This window comes from Mirounga leonina, unplaced genomic scaffold, assembly GCF_011800145.1.
Source record: "Mirounga leonina isolate KUSES-001 unplaced genomic scaffold, KU_Mleo_1.0 Mir_366, whole genome shotgun sequence".
NCBI classification, from domain to species: Eukaryota; Metazoa; Chordata; class Mammalia; order Carnivora; family Phocidae; genus Mirounga; species Mirounga leonina.
Genome location: NW_023270709.1, coordinates 13668967 through 13690421, shown reverse-complemented (window position 1 = coordinate 13690421; position 21455 = coordinate 13668967). Strand labels below are relative to the sequence as shown.

Sequence of the window (21455 nt, the reverse complement as noted above, 5' to 3'; positions counted from 1 at the left end):
CCTTCATCTTCTCTTGCTTCCTGGAAGGCTGCGACCTCCCGGATGGTAGGAACTGATTCACTGACATAGAATATTCCTTGGCACAAAGTAGGTGCTCAAAGAGTGTTTTGACTGAATGGGATCCAGGAGGGGCTTTAAAGCATCATAAGCCACAGAAGGAAGGCTTGCTGATTATCCCGCAGATAACTCTGGAATCAATTGCAAGTGTGCATGTGCACACACACACACACATCCAAAAATAGCCATTACTTTTTAAAGTCATGTGATCTATTTCAATAGCCACAAATAAGCATGTTTTCTGAATACGGTATAATCCATTCCATGCTAATACTGTATAATTTTATTTTATGGACTAGGTGTCTTCCATCAATATACTGACAGGTGTCAAACGTCATCCACCCCTCCTACCCTAGCCTCCCTATTCTGTTCTCCTCAGATGGACTCCAGGCTGCCCTCTGGGCCCCTGACCCCTGCTTAAGAAACTCCGAATCTCGGGGGCCTGGGTGGCTCAGTGGGTTAAGCATCTGCCTTCGGCTGAGGTCATGATTCTAGAGTCCTGGGATCCAGTCCCACATCAGGTTCCTTGCCCAGCGGGGAGTCTGCTTCTCCCTCTGCCCCTCCCCCCCGGCTCATTCTCTCTCTCTGTCTCTCTCAAAAACAAATTAAAATACTTAAAAAAAACAAAAACAAAAACAAGAAACCCTGACTCGGTCAGGACCGTCTGATCACAGATGGCTACAGGAAACCCCGCAGAAGTGCTGAAATGATGCTTTGGTGTCAGGTCACATCTCTGTCCTCAGGAGGCATGTCAGAGACTTTCTATTCGAAGAAGAGGGGGTGTGAGGATTTATGACCCTTCTGTGCAAGAACCATACGCTGACGCCCCGACCGTGTTAGGGTGGGACCAGTGAGGGCAGGGAGTGAAGGGATTGTTTATTCCCCTCTTTGCAGTGACAAGAACAAACTTCCGATTATAAAAATGGGAGCGCGCCGCATTCCACAGATGTTTAGAGAAAGCAGACTGTGGATCACTGTGACATCTGTAGGGAAGAATTCTCCAGGCGCTGGGATTGGAGCCCAGATGACTGACGGTGATTTGGGTAGGTGGGATAGCATGGGGAGCAGGGAAGGGGAGGGAGGGCATTCCTAGCATTCCTGTGCCAGGGTCAGTGGGGCTTGGAGCTGGGAATGGGCAGAGTGTGTAGGGTCGGTGCTCCCACAGGACCACTCTGTGCAGGGGGTCCAGAGAGGAGAGGTGAGAACACGCGAGCCTTGCAAAGCAGTGGATGTATACATGCGCATATGTACACCCGTGTGCAAAGGCGACCCACGCATGTGCACACGTGCCTTAATGGAAAGCTTTATCTGCGTGCTCTGTCTCTGAAATCTTTTTACCTCCCTTCTTTTAATCTGAAAAAAAAGTCTAAGCTATAACAGTATCTCAGGTATGTAAAAGTGCAAACAACTTCAAAACGGCTTCTCATATCTTTGTCTCATTTTCACATTATATTATTAACTCATTTGAAGTGCTTCCCACCCACTCCTGGAGGCATCAAGGATGCTTGTACGAGTAATACTGCATTTTTTGCTGTGCCCCTTCTTTAAAGTGATGGGTAAAATATTCTTTCTGTGCTTTGAGAAGCAGATAAGATTTTGCACTTCACACTCACTTGCTTTCAGAGGTATGCATCCTTCAAGGTGGGCCTCTGGACGAGAAGCAAGAATGCTCGTATCTTTTTCTCCAGAAGGTGAGGGGTTGGGCTGGGTGAACCAGCTGTTGCCACTTTCATTCTGCTCTTGCCAGTGCGGCTGGGAAGGAGCTGGTAATCAAGGGTGTAGGAATGAAACCTCTACCTATTTGCCCCCCTTCCCTCCTTGCCCAAATAAGGGCAAAACCCCATTCAGCAGACAACGTGATAACCCCCAGCCAGAGGGGGCTGAACCAAAATTTTCCCTCTGTGGGGTATCATGAGCCCCCTCCCCTTCTCAGACACTGTCCCCGTTGGGCTGGGATATGAAGCAGGCTTGCAGGCCCTGTGTGTAGAGCTAGGTATACTTAAAGACTGTGTTGAAATTCGCTGGAAAACCCTTCAGCACGTTCCTGCGGCCCTAGATCCCCCTCCTTCCCCCCACCCCGTAACTATGTCCAAGTCTTGGTCCCCAACCCTTGAAGGAATAGAACTTAGCCCTGAGGCTTAAGCCCCTATGGTTGAAGTTAGGATTCTGAGATCTAACCACCTTCCAGGTAAGGAACCACTTGAACAGCAACGGATTTTTTTTTCAAATGGCCACTCTTTCCTGAGTGCTCCTTCACTACAAGCCCCACCCCATGCTTAGGGCAGCATTTTACGTCATCTACACCTCAACCAACCTGTAAGGTACATAGTATTATTCCATTTCTTCCCTGAGAAATCTAGATCTTACAGCCCATAAACTACAGCGCTGTGGTGTTGAGCTAGGTTTCTCTGACTCCACTGAACTCTTTGAAAGAAGGTGGGGGTTTTGCATGTACATTCGCTCTTTTATTCACTGAATATCGAAGAAACTCCTACTAAGTGCCTGGCGCCGTAAACACACTTGTGAACAAAACCAGACAAACCTGGGGATTTCATGGAGGTTACATGGTAGTGGGAAAAGCCAGAAAACTAACAAATACGTGACATACTATGTGCTGATGAATGCCATGGGGGAAAATAAGCCTCGATAACTAGATAGAAAGGGCTGGGGGTGGGGCAGCTCCACTTACATAGGAAATGACGCATTCCTGATGCTAGGACATGAAAATGCTTCCCACCATGTCAAAAACAATTTCTAAGCTCCTGGAACCTGTCATAGCCAGCTGTGATGATAGTATGAGGGTTCCCAGGGCAGCATAAGAGGAATCCCTGCCAAATAGGTGCATTTCAGCTTATTGGAACATTGGGTCCAAATGGAAATGATACAGCCCAGATGGACGGAATGACAGGGGTAATGATTCAATCTCCTTGGGAGCCTTCCTCCCCCAACCTTGATAGGGAACTAAGCCCCTCCCCCTCTTCTTTTACTAGCAGCTTTTGAAAACTGACCCCCACCAATCTGGAAACCATTTGGAGATTCCCAAGAGGAAGGGGCTATGTACCAATGTGATTACTGGTATTGTTTTCATTAAATATGACATGATTGGGAATTCCCGGGGAAAACTCCTACCCATGAAGGAAGAGGTTTCAAAATATGTGACAGATTAGCATGTCTGAAGATTGGCCATAAAATCAGGAGGTTGATGAAATATTAGTGTTTCTAAGCTGCATAAATAAGCAGTTTGATAAAGTAATGTGATTTATTTAGAGATCTTGAGAGAAGCTGGTCCCATGCTTTAGGAAACAAGTGATTTAATAATGTAACAATATACTTTGAGAGGATTATTTTCCCTGGAAGTAGCAAGGGTTGTTAATACCCACATAGAGGCAAGGAGTTCTTGCATTTAAACAGACCTACCTATCTGCCTGAGATACCTGGGACATCAGACTGTAAACAGTCTATCAAAATCATTGCTACAACACTCATAAAACCAAATATCTTTGTCTAGAGGGAATTGAAAATTAATCTCAACTGAAAAATTCCATATTAACCCATAAAACTCCATCATATTTTATAATTCTAATTTCTTTCCACTCCTTTCCAGCACTCTCAAATGCTTTTTGGCATTAAATGGAGTTTAACTCCTTAATTAACTAATAGGTAATTAATGTGACGACCATTTCAAATCTTATATATATTGTCATTTCATGTAACTCGGAAAAATGAAAACTTTGATTTTTCAGAAATCAGTTTTCCAAGACTGATAGCATAAATAGTCTTGTTTGTACTGTAAGTTTGTACACATAGGGCTTTTTGCTCTCTTCCCTCAATTCAAAAAGAGAAAATAAGGGGAGTTCTCCAAATATACTAGCATTGTGATGACATGTATCATAGAAGAAAACACAGTTTTTGAGGTCATCTAGATTTTGCTTTGCATGTTTTAATTACTTAATGAAATTCTTGGAAGAAAAAGATCCAAAAAACCCAAAGTGGTAGTAGTACCGATTCAACTTACTATCATTTTATACATACTATAAATCTCTACCATCCAGTATGGAAGCTGCTAACCACCTATGGCTATCGAGCATTTGAAGTGTGGCTAATCTGAATTGAGGTGTGCTGTAAATACAAAATACACACCAGATTTCAAAGATTTAGGATGAAAAAAGAATAAAAATATCTTATTAATGATTTTTATATCGATTTTATTTTGGAATGAGAGGATGCTGGATATACAGACGGTCTCTGACCTATGATGGCTCAACTTACAATTTTCGATTTTATGGTGGTGCGAAAACAGTAGTCATTCAATTAGAAACCGTACTTTGCGTTTTCAGTCTTGATCTTTTCCCGTGCTAGCAATTTGCAGTGTGATAGTCCGTCAGGGGCAGGCGCCACAACTCCCAGTCAGCCCCCCAGTCAGGAGACTGACAACCATTCAGCACCTGTCCAACCATGCTGTTTTTCACTTCCAGGACAGTATTAGAAAAATTACATGAGATAGTCACTTTATTATAAATTAGACTTTGTGTCAGAGGACTTTGTCCAACCATAGGCTAATGTAAGTGTGCTGAGCACGTCTGAGATAGGCTAGGCTGAGTTACGATGTTCTTTTGTTTTTTTTTTTAAGATTTTATTTATTTGTCAGAGAGAGACAGAGCACGAGCAGGGGGAGGGGCAGGCAGAGGGAGAAGCAGGGTCCCCGAGTAGCAAGGAGCCCGATGCGGTACTTGATCCCAGGACCCTGGGATCGTGACCTGAGCCCAAGGCAGTGCTTAACCAACTGAGCCACCCAGGCGCCCCTGAGTTACGATGTTCTGTAGGTTAGTTGTATTAAATGAATTTTCAACTTGTGATGTTTTCAACTTAGACGTGTTTATCAGGATGTAACCCCATCGTATGGTGAGGAAGATCTGTATTGGGTTAAACAAAACATGTGAGAATCAATTCTACCTGTTTCTTTTTGTGTTTTTAGTGTCACTACTAGAAAATTTAAAAGTTTATTTGTGGCTTGCATTTTATTTCTATTGGACGACACTGCTCAAAGTTTAAGAAAACACAAAGAAAGGGTTTATTTCAGTCAGGCTGAAGTTATTTTTAAGGCTATTTGGAGATTGTGTTTAAGCAATAATCACCCTAAGGAGGCATCGGGATTAGTTCAGTAAGTACATGCTTTGTATGCCCATCCCCTCCACTTCAAATGAGAACAATAACAGGCACAGTATAAGTAAATAAGTAAAACAATATAAGCAGGTTCAAACCATGATAAGCATCTACACGGACCAGGTACATGGTCCAGAAAAGCAGGTGACTGGTAGCACACAGCACAAAGCTCCAGGCTTGCTTCTGGGACAGGAAGCAGGCAATGGCATCTGGCAGGTTAGCTGATCTGAGGTAATGGTAACTAAAATTATTTTACATAAAGTGGCAATAGGAATTGAGGTGGAAACTGGGTGGAACTCCGTTTGATTTAAAAAAAAAGGCGGGGGCACTGAGAAAATCTCTGCTAATTGTTGCCTGGGAATTCTGCCTCCTTGAATTGGTAGGACATAAAAAGAGCCTCATCTCCAGGGTCTAAAAGACATTAACTGCTGGTTCCAGGACCAGACTGGCCATAAACTTGAGGCCATAATCTTTAAGGTCTGTGAGCTCCAAACCTGCAACATTAAGACTTGTTTGGTTAGCAAGCCCCAAGGAGCCAGACGGAGGCAACTTAATAGGCTAGAAAAAGAAGAGCAGACCCAAAGAAATTAAAAATAAGGAAAGAAAGCAGAAATTAATAGTATACAGAAAAGAGAAACAGTTGAGATGATGAACAGAATCAATAGCTGTCCTTTAAACAACTTTACTAAAATTTACATACCATGTAGCTCACTCGCTTACACTGAACAATTCAATGTTTTTAGTATATTCACAGTTGTGTCACCGTCACCACAACCTAATTTTAGAATATTTTCATCATCCTAAAAAGAAGCCCTCTGCCCCCTCACTGCCACGAGGCAATCAGTAACTGCCTAGTGGTCATCAGACAACTGCCAAACTATTTTCTTCTTCTCTATACATAAAGTCCTCAAAAAACTTCCAAAGAAAAAGCCCAGGTCCAGTGGCTTCACTGGTGCATTCTACCAAATGTTTAAAGAAGAAATACCTATCCTTCATAAACTTCTCCAAAAAATAAAAGATGAGGGTTCACTTTCCAACTCATTGTATAAAGCAATTCTTACCCTTATAGCAAATCCAGATAAAGACCATCCCAAGAAAATAAAACTCTGTGTTCAAGTGTTTGCATCACTAACCTCAAAAGTCAAATCTGTAACCAGCAGCAAGAAAGCTGGCCATGAAGCATGTGTGAGAGATACAAACGCCTAAGACTTCTCAATGGAAGCCCTGTTGGTTTGCCCACATTGACATCCGTTGGTGCGTGCCCACAAGTGGGGGCCTCCAGAAATGCGAGCTGCTCTTAGATTCTGTGACACCCTAGATTCCATTCCTACATACAGAAAAAATACTCAAAGTTTGGAAACTCCTGCTCTTTGAAGAAACTGCCCTAGGCCATCCCATGCACAATTACGGAATTAAGCAAAGTCAGGATTTACTCATGTTTGCCTTCATAATATTTCCTCGTTATCACCCATAGCAATCCAGTAAACTGAGCTCTCTTCTTCACTCTGCGCCACGATCTTTCAGAATCTTCATTCCCATTAAGGTCGAAACGAATGATAACAGTATAAAGAAAGTTTCAATCAGACTACGTGCATTTTACCAGAGATTCAAGCTTAAGCCTGAAGCCCAGAAATTGATCATTTCTGTCATCAGACAGTTTTATAGGAAGTAATATACGGGGCAAGATCTTGTGAGTACAGAGGGGCTCTGGATTTTCCTAGCCCTTAAAAACAGTACATATACCAAGAATCCACTTGAACTCTTATGTCAAATTCTAGGCTGCTAGAAAGAAAGAAGTAAGCACTGTAAGCATGCCTATTTGCATAGAGTTTCTGAAATTTGTCCAGGATATACAGAGAGAGGTTCCGCAAGCAAAGTAAACAGGACACACTTAGGAAATATATCTATATCCAGACTGGGCTTTCTAGAAGTAAATTTGCTTTTCCTTCCAAGGATATATATGGCCAACATTATTGAAAACCTCTGTATATACAGTTTCAGAAATATGTATAAATGACTTTAAAACTCATTAATTTCAATAACATGGAACCCTCAAGCAGACCTTTAAATCCTTTAATGATTGAGAAGATGTTTCTAGTATCTGATAACCAGTCACTTTGAATCATGAGTATTTGGTGCTATAATCACTGGGGAATGTGTGGCTAGGCCTCAAAAAGCCTTATTTCCCTCATTGACTCTGAGATTAAGAGCATCCAAATGACAGGTATTGTGTTTGCTCTGGGACCATGCAGCGCCTTAATTCCCATTGGCACCATCTGGGCTAATTCCATTTTAAGACCAACTAGGTGAGGTCTTCTAATCATTGGCAGGTCTCTTATCACAAAGTCAGATCTCTGTAACCACCAGTGGCTTCAGCCTTCCCTGCAATGCCATAGAAAGTGTTTGTCCTCAACTTTGTCGTTGGAGAATGAGCAGAGCATTGTAGCATACATAGGACATCCGATGAATCATAAGGGCGAGCTCATGGCCTAAAAATGGGGACGACTAAAATCCTAAATGAATGGTGGAAAGAACTTAAATTTCTCTTCACATATTTAGGTTATAAAAGTGGGGCACGTGCATAAAAGGGCTCATACAAAGGAAGGCAAACATGAAGGTAGAAGCAGAAAAAAAGAACTTGCGATTAAGGAATGCAGCCAAGAGACGATACTGGGAGACTGCTCATTTTATTTTATTATGTAATAAAAAGGAAAAATGAAGTTTTTTTTTTTTAAAGGATCAGTCCAAAGGATTTTGTAGCATGTGTGATGAACTCAGTCACAGAGGCACCAACATATTTTAGGGCAAAGTTGTCTAAAAATAACTTGTTTCGTCAGTTCTGGGACATTTTTGCAGTCGTTTGCCAAGAATCCAATTAATGTGTGTGTGTGTTTTTTTTCCCTTTCAGGCAATTTCATGTGGCTTTTATATTCTGTACTCTTTTATAAAGAAAATTCTTATGGCCAAGTGGATGTGAATAATATGATATATGAGTAGTTAAGATGCCAAGGCTCATAATGCTATTACTTGAGTCTCTGTGGCCCAGGGCATTTATAAAGATCAATTAACTTAGCTAAACTACTCTTAATGAGCCCTTCCTCTCTGCTCCAGGTCCCATGATACTGCACTTGCATAGACAGCTGGTGCTCAGACTCTCTGCCTCTATGAAGCTGGCAGTGAGTGGGCAAGTGAAACTGGACCAGGCAATAGGAGTCAGCCAGGGACTCTCATCCTTGCTCAGAGCTTATGGAAGTAACTACCTGCAGATATTTAAATCTAAAGGGTGAAGCTGGCCTATCTGCTTTGGGCATCCATGAATAATAATAAACACTTTAATAATAAAACCATGTTAACTATATTAAGGAATAGGATGCACATGAACTTTGAAGGTAAAACATGATAGACTTCAAAGATATTTCATGATTATTTTTTTCTAAATGGGTCACTTTAGCCTGAGCCTCCAACCTCCTGGAAGTCCCCCACCACACAATATAAAGCATAATTATAGGAAACAGCTGTGGTGCAATATTCATTTGGGGGAATATTATTATCAATCTAACAAAACATTGAAGACAGATCCCCATTAGCTATGGATTTTAATATTGGAACAGACTTTAGAGATAATCTGGCCTATTATTTTAAAGATGAAATTGAGAACAAAGACAAAACGTAGAGAAAGGTCTTGGGTGGGTTTTCCTTTCTTCCTAACAGAATCCAGGGTTAACATTTTCCATGCACTGAGCTACTGACCATTCTCCAAATGCACCATTGTGCGTTTGCTTGCAATCTTCCTTTCGCATGCAATGCCTTCGTCCTTTGGAAAAGTTTTACTCCCTATTCAAGACCCAGCTCAAAACCATCTCCTTGGGGAAATCTTTCTCTACTCACCCAGATAGAGTTAATGTTTTCTTTTCTGTGTTCTAATGATCTTTAAATATAATTTTTCTCTGGTCTCTCTCATCTTAAAAAACAAAAACAAACAAACAAAAAACCCAAAACCAAACCAAAACAAAAAACCCCAATATCCCTTTCTGATTTTCCTCTCCAGGGCATCCTCTCTATTTCCTCCCCTTCACAGCTAGGGGTCTCAAAATAATGGTTTCCATACTCAGGCTTCACTTCTTCACCTCCATTTACTCCTCAATCACTCCAACTAGCTCCTGACCTCTCTCTCCACTTCACGGAGATTATTTGTGGTAAATGCACCAATGACTTCCATGTTGCCCATGGCTGCTTACTTGTCCTCTCTTGACCATTCTACACAGTTGACCGGCATGTCTTTGAAACACATTTGGCTTCTGGGACACCACACTACTGGTTTTCCTCTAATGACTTAAGGCATTTCTCTCATTGGGAGTTTACCCTCCTCTCCTGGATCTTTTGTATTAGAGTTCCTCAGAGCTGAGACCTTAATACTATTCTCTCTCTTTCTTATCTTCCTTGGTAAACTTGTCTACTCCCTGTCTTCAAATGCTGTATCTATATCAACAACAACCCTCAACGATATGTCTAGAAATAAGATCTCTTTCACTGGGTTCTAGATTGCAAATCTAACTGCCTACTTACATTACTAGCATTGTCATGATTTACAGGTGATAAAATCACACCAAAAACTAGCTAAGATAAAACAAAAGAGACAGGCAGACAAGGAAAAACAGAGAGAAAGAGAGGCAGAGAGAGAGAGAGAAAAAGACAGAGTCAGGGAGACTAGTTAATAAACAGATATGACAGATATGAGACTTTTAACTCATGCTAGGGGCAGAAGCAAGAAGACTCCAGTATCCTCAGGATTCTTTCTCCTCTATTCTTCTCTGGTTGCATATTATCTTCATTCTTTTAAGCCATCATAATTCCCCTACAGGGGCCATATTCATCAACAGCTCTGACTTGAGCCTCAGAGCTTTACAACCAGAGTGTAAAACTCTCTCTTCTGCCCACTCAGATTAAGAGAAGGAATTTGACTGGTCTGGTGAGGCTTATATAGCTTTTCCATGAATCAATCATGTGACCTGGGAATCAAGGCATGATGACTGATTTAGATTGGGTCACATGCACACCTCCTAATTACTAGAGGGATAATGTTGGGCCAGCCTGTCACGCAATGTGTACCAGTTAAACTATTCAACATTTCATTTGGATCTCTCACAGGTATCTCAAGGTGAAAGTATCCAAAACTTAACTAATAATGTTCCTCCAGAATGCGTGGTTCTCCTCCCATATTTTCAATCTCAGAAAATAATACCAAAATTTATGGGTTAACTCAGGCAAGAAACATAAAAAGTTACGCTTGACAATCACCCTTACTATCATCATCACCCCATCCTCAATCCAATGATCGTAGCCTATTGATTCTGCAACCAAGATATATTTTGGATTCATCCACTTTTTTCTGCCTCCAAAATCACCCTCCTAGTTCAAGTGGATATCAACTGCAATATCACCCTAATTGGCCTACAGTCCACTCTTGATCTCCTCCCATTCTTTATCCTCAAAGTAGAGCTATTTTCTAAAAATTAAAACTCACCATACTTTTCTCCTGCTTAAATTCATAGAAAATCTTCTCATTGCTCTTGAGATAAGCTCTGACTCCTTAGCTTGCCCCACCCCCAACCCCCACAAGCTCTGGGAATCCAATATCTGCTTTCCTTGCTAGCCTCATTTCTTCCCACTCTTCCTTTCCCCCCCCCCATTCAAAATGCTTCAACCACATCAATCTTTTGTTTTTTCAGAAGCAATTTGAGCTTGATTGGGCTGCAGGGCTTTCACATGAGCCAGGAAAACATACCAGGTTTATGCTCTCTAAACCCTGCACTTCTTCACATCACTTCAAACAACTCTAATACTTACTTGGGTGAATTTTTTTTAAATTTTTTTATTGTTATGTTAATCAGCATACATGACATCATTAGTTTTTGATGTAGTGTTCCATACTTGGGTGAATTTTTAACTGTAAGTTTCATAAAGGAAGGACTGCATATGTCTTGTTTGACATAGTACTTTGCACTTAGGAAATGTTCAAACAATATTTATTGAATGAATGGTTATCCATTTTATTATAGCTTGTATATCTGTCTTTTCTGTCAAAATATGAATTTATTCTTTTATTTCATGAATATTTATTGAGTTCCTACTGGTGTGAAGAAGTTAAATATCAGGGACAGAGGCATGCAGAAGATAGATGGGGTCCTTACCTTCAGAAATTTATAGTTTTACTGCACAAAAACCATGTGTTTTCCCCTTCTGCATCTCAATTCCTGGAAGATACTGGCTATTTAATGTTTACTGAATGAATAAATGAATTAATTAATGGATACTTTGAACTTGACCATCAACTAGTCCCTGTTCTTTTAGCTGTTTTTAACTCTGTGTGTCTGAAAAAACAGAAAGGCTCATGGCAGAGAAAAAAATGGACCATGAGCCATGGATTTACTGGCTGGCAGTGAACTGGGCCAAACATAATCATCACCCACTAGGCAGAAGTGAGATAGGGAGGTCCAGGACGGCATATTGGCACACAGGAAGAAGGGAAGTTCTAGATACACAGCATCTGGGGACCTTGGGGCAAAGGGATGGGAGAGAAATTATAATATCAATGGAGTAAGGAAGGTAGAGAAAGGAAAAGGACCAAAGGAGATGAGATTTGCCCATTTTTGTTGAAGTTTCCTACCAATGTCTGCCTCCTACTCCTATTGTGAGCCCTGTGGCAGCAGGAATGTCAATCTTGATTATCAGAGTGTTTCCAGTGCCAGTTCAAGTGACCATGCCTACTTGATCAATGAATGAGTACGTGCTCAGGCACAGTAGGCTCCAGGTCTCAGAATCGCAGCTCCAAGAAACTAATGAGGCCAGAACACCTGTTCCTATACCTCACATTTCCCAAAGAACGCCCTTCTGATAACTGGTTCTGGAGCTCACCCTCTCCAGTTAAGCAGGAAGCCCTTGAGATATTTCTCACACCCAGATATTTCAACCAGTCACCAGCCTGAGACATCCCCAAACCACAGTTAAGAGGCAAATAGATCCTTTATCTTTGAGTTGATAGCTGAAAATTCTGAGGAAAAAGACAACAATCTCTTTATAGTTAGAGTAGTTAGATATAAAAAGTTTCCAAATGTATTCATGCCTAGAAGGCACAGATAGTAGTAGTAGTATGAATGAGAGAATTATATTGGGTAATTTACTCAGAAAAGAGGTGGTAGCCATAGTGAGACATATACAGTATAGGAGGGCTGTGGGAACCTAAAGTGAAGAGGCGATGCCTTTAGGGAGAAAAGGGAGGCGAAAACTAAGGAGGCTGAAGACCTCAAACCTAGAGGAAAACTATGCCTGGAGCAGGTGTGATTTTGTGCATTTCCTATCTAAGAAAAAGGCAGTATCACATAATGGCAAAACATGGGATCTCTAGAGTCCAGTGGCCTAGGTTTGAATCATACACTGTTGATTCTGGACAAATCATTTAGCATCTCCAGGATTCAGTTACTTTATCTGAAAAGGAAGATACAAATGTGACCCATCTCTTGGGAGCATTAAATGAGGAGATTCCTATAAAACACCTGGCATGTGTTATGTGCTTGATAGATATTAGTTACTACTAATGCTCACACAAATGATTCAGCAGCAGGTGTGTTCACCATTGGGGCAAATCTCCAGTACTGGAGATTCAAGGAGAACCAGAGGAAAAGGAAGAGCCTCTGAGATACCATTCGTGAGAAGTGTCCAAGCAGACCTGGGCATACAGTTGGTATTCAGTAAGTGATGGCTTTCCTTCCTTCCACTTCTGCCATCTCCCTATTTCTATGAAATTAAATGTCAGTGCACCATCCCTGCTCTACCTTGGAGCTCCCCTGTGCCCACAAAACTTTTCTGGTCTGGAGAAGGCTGAACAGAGCCCAGCAGCTACAAGGGAAAGTGGTTAAAATGCAGATCAGAGTTTCCCCCTTTTTCTTTTTTAGATTTATTTATTTATTTTAGAGGCAGAGGGTAGGGGCAGAGGGAGAGAATCTTCAAGCAGACTCCCCACTTAGCGTGGAGCCCAACACGGGCTCAATCCACCAATGCCAATATCATGACATAAGCCGAAATCAAGAGTTGAACACTTAACAGACTAAGCCACCCAGGTGCCCCCAGAGTTTCCCTTTAAAAAAAAAAATGTTTCTTTGAAGGCAACCAACCAGATACACAGGCCACATTAGAATCTAATGAAGCACAAATAATGCAAAGTTATAAAACCAGATTTCTCTTCTTCTTCATTCAGCATTCTAAGAGCCTCTGCTCAGGAAAAGGGTGGGCTCCCAGCAAACGTGGGAAGGAAGTCAAGTTCAGTGCCCTGGTGCCACCTCCTTCCTCTTTCCCCTTCTCCATTCTACTCCCTCAAGTCTTTTGCCCCCAATTCTGGGCCCAGAATGGTCCATAGTTTCCCAGCCCAAAGATTCTCTCAAGAAGGATCTGAAACTCATTTACATTAAAATACAAATGCAGATTGCAGCTTAAAGCATTACCCCAAGATTTGCCTTTACCTTAACACCCCCAACAACATTTCACACAAACCCCAGCAGCGAGCAGAAAGGCTTCCTTCATAGGCTCCCTAATCTTGCTGGTTGGTATTTTTAAGGTGGATTCATCCTGGAATTCCTGCAATGCCACTCTTTGGGTTGTAAATTAATGGGCAGGGTTTAAGAAAGACAGGAAGGCTTACAGGAGAGCTATTTTCATTCCTTTGAGCAGAAAGATGGAGCCCCACACAGCGAATCCAACTGCCCTTGAATTTAAAAATCACCTGAAGCATTTATGTATTGACAACCAGATGCCCTTGGATCTCTCTTTCCATAGGTCTGGGTTGAAACCCTGGAAACTGATTTTTGTTGCCAACATGGCGGGGTTGTGGAAAGGATTAAATGAGGGTATTAATGGGAAAGTACTAGCCTCTGCACCTGGCTTAAGAGAGTTGAGCATTATTGGAATTTCTCATCTCACTTCCCATAGCCTCATTTGGAAGCATGAGTCTGATTTCCCCGTTCATGCTCTCCTTAACTGTCAAGTGTAGACATTTCTGAAGAGCTACTCTTTCCTCCCTGAGCTACTTTACATGTTGCTAACAGATTCTTCTTTCTAAAGCACACTTCTGAGCATGTCCAAAGAATCTACACTGCACCTGCCCCACAGGCCTACTCACAATCCCATCTTCATATGGCAGCAAGAGTTATCTTTTAAAAAGTGGGTTCTTTTACTCCCACATTTAAAGCAAAATGCAAACTCTTCATCACAACTTTCAAAGCCCCTACAGGCCCCTGTTCATCTTTCTGAGCCCATCTCCTACCATCTCCGCCTGCTCACTAGGCTCTAGTCACACTGATTTTGATTGATTCCCCTGCCTTACTGCTCACCCCTGTCCAAGGCCACCATCCCACTATTCCCTCTACCCAGCATGCTCTTCCCCCAGATCCCTGCAGGACTGGCTCTGCTGCACAGTTAGTTCTGGGCTCAGCAACTACTTCCTGCTAGAGCAGTCCCCTGAGGCTCAATCACATTAACCCTTGCTATTTTTTTTTACAACACTTCTTCAATCTAAAATTACCTTACTTATTTGGTTTCTTTTTTTAAGATTTTATTTATTTATTTGAGAGAGAGAGAGAGCACAAGCAGGGGGAGCGGCAGGCAGAGGGAGAGGGAGAAGCAGGCTTCTTGCTGAGCAGGGAGCCCGATGTGGGACTCGATCCCAGGACCCTGGGATCATGACCTGAGCCGAAGGCAGACATTTAACCGACTGAGCCACCCAGGTGCCCTACTTATCTGTTTTCTTATTACAACCTGTCTAACTCCTCCAGGGTATAAGCTCCCTGAAGACAAGATCTTGGTTGTCCTATTTACTGTTCACTCTTTATGTCTTCTGCTGGAATGGTGGTTGACACAAGGTTGACATCCAATATGCCCTTTGCACCCCAATGCTCAAATGACAAATGCTCAAGCATTGTCGCTCTGATGTTTAAATCTTTCCATGGTTCTATATCCTTCTCAGAATGAAGAACACATTCCTTGGTTCGCAAGTGAACAGTCTCCATGGTTATGCCTTAATCTATTTGCTAACCTATGTTCCTATAGCTCCCTTTTTATTATAACAATTAACACATCAAATTGAAATCATCTGCATGGATTTCTGTCTTCTAACCTTTAAACCCCAAAGTGAGGTTTGTGGACTCTTATCATTGGGATCATCTGGGAACTTTTTAGAACTACAGAATCTGAAGCCTGGCATTAGACCTACTGAATCACCATCTGTATTTTAATAAGAGCCCCAGGGGCATCAAATGCATATGGCCTCATGATTACCAGAAGAATAATATCAGGCCAGGGAGTCAGTCACCCAATGTATATTAGCTGAACTACTCACCACTCCCACTGGGATTTCTCACAGACATCTTGACAGTAATGTCCATACTGAACAAATAATATTCCTCCAAAAACCATGATTCTCCTCCAGTATTTTCAATCTCAGAAAATAAAAAAATATATATTATCCTACACTAGTTCATGAGCTATTCAAAGGTTTTATTATTCTGCTTTGGAAATGAGGGGCAGAAGAGCACTGGGTGGTGGTGGGCAGAGAGATAATAGCTTTAATTTTCCCATGAAAAGGCAGGGGATAGATATCAACAAGTAGGTGGATATATGAGTTTGGAACTCAGGAGAGATATCAGGGTCCAAAAATAGATTTTGGAGCCAACATACAATAGCCACAGCCTTGATTCGCCCTGGTTTACTAACCAGTGATCCTACCATATCTCCCAAGTTCATTCATCTTTCAAGATGATTATCTCACATCTTATCCTCTCTAAACCCCCACCACCTCCCCTCCAGACTTCAGTCTTGGCTGACAAGCTTATTTCCTATTTCACAGAGAAAATAGAAGCCACAAGCAGAGGTCCTGCATCCACTCACACTCCACACCTGTAGGCTGCCCTTCTTCATGAGAAGCTTTTATGAGTTTGTTAAAGTGACGTTTGTTAACATGGAACACAGGATGCAGGATGGTGAGCCACAGTTCAATAGAAGACCACAAGAGAAATTGGAGTAGAGAGGTTGATGACTCATCGGTCTTAGAGGAAGTAAATGGCAGAGAGGTCAAGGCAGAGAGAGGGACAGAACCTAGGGCACTGCCTTTATTAGGGTCAGGGGTGAAATGCTTTGAGGTTCTCAAGCCAGGGACAGATTGGCCAGTTCAAATCACAGTGGATTTGGGTAAGCTCCAGGGAGTCTTATCTAAGGAGCATACAAGAGGAAGGCCCTGGGAGGTTGCTGGGGGGGGGGGGGGGGGGGGGGGGGACTTGATCACAAGGGCTGTTGGGGAAGTCATATCAGGAACTTGCATTTGCTTGTGATTTTGCAGGCTGCTAGCTAGAGTATGTGCTTATATGAGGGCCTGGTGTCAGTTCAAGGACCATTCCAGGCTGTTTGGCCAAACAAAATGAATGCCAACGGGTGCCTGGCTGGCTCAGTCAGGAAAGCATGCAACTCTTGATCTCAGGGTCATGAGTTCAAGCCCCACATAGAGCTTTCTTAAAAAAAAAAAAAAGTGAATGTCAAGGCAGCCATACTGTGGAGCAGCTGAGCTAACCCCCCAATGGAAGCCAGCTTCTTCACTATGTCCTAGTTCCCATCCCTTTATCCTGCTCAAAGTCCTCATTCCAACAGTTCACTCTCCTCTCTCTTATGTCATAAAATTGCCCCTTTCTATTAGATTTTCGATTATCATTTTAGCACATTAAATCTCCTATCTTAAAAACAGGGCACCTGGGGGGCACCTGGGTGGCTCAGTCGTTAAACGTCTGCCTTCGGCTCAGGTCATGATCCCAGGGTCCTGGGATCGAGCCCCACATCGGGCTTCCTGCTCTGCAGGAAGCCTGCTTCTCCCTCTCCCACCCCCCCTGCTTGTGTTCCTGCTCTCACTATCTCTCTAAAAAAAAAAAAAAAAAAAAAAAAAAAAAATCAGGGCACCTGGGTGGCTCAGTTTGCTGAGCATCTGACTCTTGATTTTGGGTCAGGGCATGATCCGGGCCGTGAGATCAAGCCCTGTATTGGCTTCCACACTCAAGGGGGAGTCTGCTTGAGATCCTCTCTCTCTCTTCCTCTGTCTCTGTTCCTGCTTGCACTTGCTCTCTCTCTCACTCTCTCTCTCTCTCAAATAAATAAATAAATCTTTTTTAAAAAGGAGCTTCCACTGACTCTGGTCCCTCCTGCCACTCTCACCCTACTCTGCTTTAGAGTGGAGTGTCTTGAAGAAATTGTCTACACTGCTGCCTCCAACTTCCCTTTCCATTCTCACCTCCACCCACAACCAAACTGCTTTGTCAAGGTCACTGATGACTTCCACATCACCAAATCCATGGGGCAGTTCTCAGTCCCCATTGAACTTCCCCTACGAGTGGCTGACACCCTTGTCAACTCCGCCTGGACACTCTTCGCTTGCCGTCCAGGAAAACACACTGGAGTGCAAGTTGGGGGAGAGGGTCAGAGAGAGAAAATCTTAAGCAGGCTCCACACTCAGTACAGAGCCTGATGCAAGGCTCAATCTCACAACCCTGAGATCATGGCCTGAACGGAAATCAAGAGTCAAACTCTTAAACCATCGATCAGAATACAAGCTGACTGACTTGTCAATTACCCAGCAATTTAGACTGTAAGCAGCCTGGGGGCTTTGTGGAAGGGATTCCTATGGGCTAGGCATGGTGCTAGGTATTCTGCATATACTAATATATTTGATCCTCACAGCAACCCAGTGAGATACATATAATTCCCCATTTTACATATGCAGAAATTGAGGTTCCCAGAGGTTAAACTAACTCAAGATCTTGCAACTACTAAGGAGCAAAGCAGATACTGAAGCATGAGTATTTTGGATGCCCTGTGAAAAATGTGGATATAGGGAATGTTTTCCCCGTCCACCTGGGTCATCTGGAAGTCCCATACTGAGGTAGAAATAAATAAAGCCAAAATAAAGACACTCCCTACTTTGGGTCTTGGTTGAGAATGCACTGTTTAGAGCTATGGCACACACTTGCAATCATGAGGGGACCAAAAACTTGGGGAGTAAAGCTGACATGAGACCTTTATTGAAATACTGAATTAACCAACCTCAACCTTCTTGCTTGGTGAGGCAACAAATAACTGTTGTTCAAGCCTTTATAAGTTCTATGTTTGTGTTATTTGTAGCCAAAGTATTCAATACACAAAACATACTATGTATATTTTTACCCGATAGTTTATCACCCGCTCCTAACACAGCGGTAATGGCTCAAAATCAAGGTTTTGGTTGACTGCATAAAGAATGTTCTGTATTTCAGAGTTTAAAAAAAAAATGAATGAATTCAATGAATTATTGCGGGGTGTAAAAAATTGAGACAGCAACATGCCACTGGTATTCTCTCTAAAAGCACAAGAAGGGGAGAAAAATATCATACCACATAGAAAAAGCCCTGGCTTTATGTAATATGGCAGCACCCCAATACTCTGACACCAGGGAAAAAGCATTCATGCTAAGACCCTGTCTGTCAGATGGCCTTCTCCTCCCATGTAATTAATTGAAATTTGACATCAATTTTTGTCCCTGGTCACTGTGGTCCAGACCAAAAGCAGCCCGGATTGTACTCTCAGTAAGGAGGTGGCTGTGTTTGAGATTTGTGTTGGCACCACTAGGCTGTGACAACAGCACACATTTTTGTGGGAAATATCAGATGAAACATTCTTCCATTAGGAAGGGGGTGGGTGGTGGCGGCAGGGTTCAGCATGCCCAAGAGAGCTTTCCTTCTTCTGAAACTTGTTTAGACTCATTCTTTCCAAGTTACTGAGACCACTTTTCCCCTTTCAGAGCAAATATAGCTGGAGAAACAAATGGGTGCAAAATTTAGAAACATCAGAGTCCCCTTTCCAAGGCCTTATTTCGTAAGGCCCTATGTGGTTTGTGGGAGCAATTTGAGGTCCTGGTTACTGATAAAGATGATATAATTTTAGAACTTTCAGAAGCCTCTGTGGCTTCTTTGTTAAAGGTCAGCAATTAGAGTCTTCAAGTACTGAAAACGTTTACCTAAACCTTTTCAAAATGTCCTTATTCAGTATTGGTTCTGAGCACCATTGCCTTCCTCTTGTTCATCCCTGGCTTATGCTTTCATTCAGCTAGATTATTCTAGTTGTGTTTCCAAGATATGGTTCAACTACAGTGTATGATACAGGGGTGCACATGTGGGGAAACTTAGCATTTGGAGACAAATCTCTTTGCACCTACTTGTTTGTGGCCCTATTCTGAGCCGTGTGACCCTATTCTGAGCCATGTGACCCTACGTGATTCCTTACATACAGATTGTGGTGACTCACCCTGTGACCCTGGCTGATGGAACCGGGAAGTGTCCATTGTTTTTGAAGACAGCTACCCATAAGCTGGCTGGCAGCCAATGAAATAACCCAGTGAGAACCCTCTTTCGGACAGGGGTATCCAGTGCCCCATAGTGACCAACAGACTCTTTCAGATCCTTTCTTTTAGCGAATTTGAAGGTGACACAAGGACAGAAATACAAGTGACAGAAAGGTCCAGAAACCGAGAGGCCCATGGAGAGGAGGCAGTGGGCAGAAACCATGATGAGTCAGTAGAAACTAGGAAGCTAAGCAGTAAAGGAAGGCCATTGGAAGGAGCTAGAAGGGGTTTGAGAAGTGTCAAGAGCGGCAGCAGAAAAAGGTACAGGCTTTATTGGTGCCACGGATGCCTGCTGTTGAGAAATCAACAAAATCATGGCATCTATAGACTGAGAAGAAGGTGTCAGTTCCTGAAAAGCTTGGTCCTATGTTTATTCAAACTTTTCTCGGTCTTCCCTACATTCCTTTATCATAAGTCTCCCATTAGTTGAGAATCTGATCAGATTCTTGCACTCTGAGTTTAATAGATGGAATTATTTACCAGTGTTGTGGTCTTAGGTAAATCACTCAACTTCCACGCACTTTACTTGTTTAATTTCTATATGTAATATGTAGAATAATGGCCCCCAAACATGTCCATGTCCTAATTCTAGGAACCTATAAATATGTTACTTGATACAGCAAAAAGCATTTTGCAGATGTTTTTAAGTTAGTGACCTTGAGATGGGCTCCTATTTTATCCATGAGAGCCCAATCTAATCACATGGAGCCTGAAAATCAGAGAGCAAACATCCCAGCGGTAGTCGGGAGAGATGTGACTATAGAAGAATGGTCATAGAGATTCAACATTGCTGGCTTTGAAGGTGGAGGAAGAGGCCATGAGCCAAGGAATGTAGGCAGCCTTTAGAAGCTGGGAAAAGTAAGGGAAGAGATTCTCCCCTAAAGCCTCCAAAAAAATACAGCCCTTACCAGCATGCTATCTCTAGCCCAGTGAGACCTGTGTTGGACTTCTAACCTAGAGAACTGTAAGATAATAAATGTGTTTTCTTTTAAGCCATTAAGTCTGTGGTAATTTGTGACAGCAACAATAGGAAATTAATCCAGTATAGTATTATAATACATATACTTAAGAAAACATTTAAAAGAGTATATGCTATTAATGTAGCATTGGTTATGTCATCTTTTTTTAATTACTTATTCTTTAGGCAATGAATATATGTTACTTGTGTAGTAAAGAAGTAATGGAAACATTAAAGAATAAGTGATATTTAAAAAATTACCTTCTAAGGCTCAGCCCAGCTGTGACATCATATGAACAATCCAGGAGATGGCTCAGTTGTCAACCTATATCTTCCCTCTTCTTCTTGAGTGCTATCCCCAGGTCTCAATTCCTCCACAGAGAACCACCAATTTCAGATCAGTCATGATGTCTTTCATTTCTCTTCTATGTCTCAGATACATATGTTAACATGCAACTACCTAATATCAGTGTGTTTCTACACATTTGTTATATGTACTTTTGGAGATATTTAATTACTTGGTAAATAACAAATCCAACAAATATTTATGGAGGATACTTTGGGTAGTCATGAGGTCGTTTAGATGAGGCATATTAGTCTTCATTAGGCCTGGTATGGTGCTTTATGACAGTCTCAAGACCTTGTTGGTAGAGCTCCAAATCTACTGAAGAAATTTAAAAAGAACACTTTAGAGACATTATGTCCCAAACAAGGCTTGCCTGTCTTCACAAATCTAGCAGTCTCACCTAAAGTCTAAAAATCCTTGGGGTGCATTCACAGTCCACCCAATGTCGACAGGGAGGGCTATTAACTGAC

At 42.1% G+C, this 21455-nt stretch overlaps 1 protein-coding gene across 1 annotated transcript in view; it reads left to right on the top strand.

Moving 5' to 3' along the window:
• Positions 1 to 1079: 1079 nt before the first annotated feature.
• The window catches only part of NEDD9 (neural precursor cell expressed, developmentally down-regulated 9), a 209091-nt gene continuing 188715 nt past the window's right edge, over positions 1080 to 21455 (top strand). Inside the window, exon 1 of the mRNA XM_034985675.1 lies at positions 1080 to 1100. The gene's annotated coding sequence lies outside the window, so the exon portion shown is untranslated. The remainder of the gene's footprint in view (positions 1101 to 21455) is intronic.